Below are 3,555 nucleotides of genomic sequence, written 5' to 3'. Positions count from 1 at the left end.
GGAGGGGTAAGTGTTTTACGCACGGCGCTCGCAACTGCATAATGCTATGGTCATATGAGTGCGCGAAAGGGGTCTTTCACGCGCGCAACTTGCACACAGGAACCCGATATTTTTTTTTCTCCCTTTTCCGAGACCACGAGAACACCCAGAGTAGGTATTCGCTACTGTCGAGTTTAGAGGAAACGAAATGCGCAAAGTCATAGGGTGGCGACAAGCGTTAACTGAAAATCTCTTGAGCTTAAAAGAGCAACTCTCATTTTCTAACTTTCCAAAAATACAAATCTCTCTCTCTCTCTCTCTCTCTCTCTCTCTCTCTCTCTCTCTCTCTCTCTCTCTCTCTCTCTCTCTCTCTCTTGTCCTTTTTAACTTCCAATTATGGAGCATAGGCTATCAACATTTAATTTCTCCAGCGAAGCCTGTCCTGTGCATCCTTTTCTAGCTGTTTTCATTAAGTTGATCCCCGCCTTTCCCATTTCCATGTCATCTTTGGTCTTCCTTTCTTACGTTTTCCTTGTGGATTCCACGTCAAAGCCTGTCTGATGATGCTTGTCGGGGGTCTCCTCAGGGTGTGTCCAATGAATTTCCATTTCTTCATCTGTATGTCTTCATTTTCTGGCCTTTGGCTTGTTCTCTCCCACAGTTGAGCATATTGTGACTCGATCGTACCACTTGATCCCCACTATCCTTCTTAGGCATCCATTTATGAAGCTCTGCAGTTTCCTTGCTGCTGATGCTGTGAGCCTCCATGTCTCTGAACCATACAGTAGAACAGTCTTCGCGTTTGTTTTGAAGATCATCAGCTTGGTGTTCAATCCCAGTTCCTTAGACATCCATTAAAAATATATATATTCCTGAGGATGATGAATGCTGCTCTTGCCTTTTGGATTCTGACCTTGATGTCTTCGTCTGTTCCCCCTGCCTTGTTGATGACACTTCCCAGGTAGGTGAAGGATTCAACATCCGCCAAAGGTGCCCCTTACAGTGTGATAGGAACGTCGGCTGCATTCATTCGAAGAACTTTCGTTTTTTCCGTGTGCATATGGAGTTCCACAGAAGGTCCTGAGGCGATCTGTTTTCTGTTGCATCTGGGCTCGACTGTGAAAAAGAAGTGCCAAGTCGTCGGCAAAGCCCAAGTTTTCCAACTGACTGGAAAGGGTCAAATGTATGCCACCGCGTTGTCCCGATGTTTTCTGTCTCGTTATCCAATCCACTGTTAATAAAAAGAGAAAAGGCGATAACAAGCATCCCTGTCTCACTCCTGTTTTTTCTTCAAACGAGTCTGTCCGCTGCCCTCAAAGTAAGATACAAAAACAAAAATATTTTTCCTTGATCTTACAAAATTCAGAATTTGCTTTCTCAAAATTACGTTTATTTTTTTAAAAAATTGGATTTTTACTTTCAAAGCCCTGTTTTTAGAATTACTGTCACTGTTCCCTGGTCCTTCGAAATATTTTTTGAACTCATGTAACCTATTCCACAGATTTAAAGAACTGTAATAAAAACAGTTTGGGGGCTCTCGTGACCTGAGGTTAACGAGTTCGCCTCTCATTCCAAGGTCCCGGGTTCGAATCCGGGTAGTGACTGAGACATTTTCTTCTCTAAAATTGTCTCCTTTCACCCCCTTTCCTGATCTCTGGCAACGTTCTGTCGTCTGCTTTCGTCTCCACTTTCTGCCCCCACCCCCTCACCTCGTTTGTCCCCTCCTCTGGGCCCCTGACTCTTTCTGCAGCCTTTCTACTGCTACCCCTTGGCTTTCAGCCACACCCCTGGTCTTCTGATAGGAAAGATCTACACCTAGCCTTCTCGGACGAAGGCGGAAAATCTCGGACATCCAGAGTGCAAGTTGCGCACGTTAAAAATCCCTTGGAGGTTTAAAATCGATAAGAGTAGAATTCGGCCTCCACTCGGGCAAATTTCAAAATTTCCTACCAACTGAAAATGTTTAATGTGTCTTGCGCGTTCATATGACCTTATGCTATTGTTATTGTTATTGTCATTGTTATTGTCATTACATCATCATCATCATCATCATCATCATCATCATCATCATCATCATCATCATCATCATCACCATCATCATCATAACGACGAAAGTAATAATAATTAGTTATTATTATTATTATTATTATTATTATTATTATTATTATTATTATTATTATTATTATTATTATTATTATTATTATTACCGTCATCGTCGTTGTTGTTGTTGCTGTTGTTGCTGTTGTTGTTGTTGTTGTTGTTGTTGTTGTTGCTGTTGTTGCTGTTGTTAGGCCCTATCTTATTGTCTTTTTTACTATTACATGTACTGAGGTGAGTCGCTCATAGACAGATGGAGGGGGGGGGGGTGTATATATATATCGTGGAGGTCAGGAGTCAGTGTCCGCATAGACCGTATATATATATATATATATATATATATATATATATGTATATATATATATATATATATATTGCGGACACTGACTCCTGACCTCCACGATATCACGAAGATAAATAAATGTGTCACGAGTTTTTGAGATGGATAACAATATCAGAGGTTTATAGATTTAACTCCCCAAGTTGATTTTGTTTGGTGTATATCTATACACGTCCCACAAAGGGTTGAAGTGTATGTTTCCTGTGTCTCTGTTTGCATGTTCCAAACTCTACACCTAAATGTCCATCCCACACGAGGTGTTATGTAGTATGAAGTAATCTGAACGTAATAATGATAGTCCAACCAAGGCCAAACAGACTTCAGGTGGAAACTCCAAACTTACCTGGAGTATTATTGTAAAATTGGTGGTATTTCTGAAAATGTGAGTCCGAGAAAACGGCCCCAATGTGTATTTCTTTATTTTTCGTAGTCTACTGCATTTCCTGGTGACTGTTTTTTGTTTGTTTGTTTGTTTGTTTGTTTGTTTGTTTGTTTGTTTGTTTGTTTGTTTGTTTGTTTGTTTGTTGTAAAATAAGTTTTCAGTTATCTCAAATAGTCTTTGGGATATGGCCACTCTAGTAACATGACCAACAGAGCCTCCAAAATCACACTACGGAACTCAGCAACACCTGTGAGAAATTCAACATGAAAATAAGCACATCAAAAACAGAAGTTATGAAAGTGAGCCGAAACCGTAGTCCCCTGAACATCCATGTCAATAGTAAACAACTGAAACAGGTGAAGGAGTTTAAATATCTTGGCAGCACTTTTTCTGAAAATGGGTCCGTAGAGAAATAGAAATGCGAACTCAAAAAGCCAACGCTGTCACCTACCAGCTCGCACCCCTCCTATCTCATCCAAACATCTCCATGGACACAAAGAGACAGCTTATCACCTCAATATTCATACCAACATTATGTTATCGGTGCCAGACCTGGACTTTAAGCAAAACCCATGAAAGCAAAATCACCGCCTGCGAAATGAAATGTCTCCACAAAACCTTTAACATCACAAGACGAGACAGGCAGAGAAATGAAGAAGTAAGAGCACCCACCCAGACTTGCTAGAGACAGGGAGTTCTTTCTCCCCTCGACGCCCTAGAGGTACAAGAGGACGGATAAAGTAAAGTCAGTAATTAA

This window comes from Aplysia californica, unplaced genomic scaffold, assembly GCF_000002075.1.
Source record: "Aplysia californica isolate F4 #8 unplaced genomic scaffold, AplCal3.0 scaffold00123, whole genome shotgun sequence".
Lineage (NCBI taxonomy): Eukaryota > Metazoa > Mollusca > Gastropoda > Aplysiida > Aplysiidae > Aplysia > Aplysia californica.
This window is presented reverse-complemented; position numbering follows the sequence as displayed.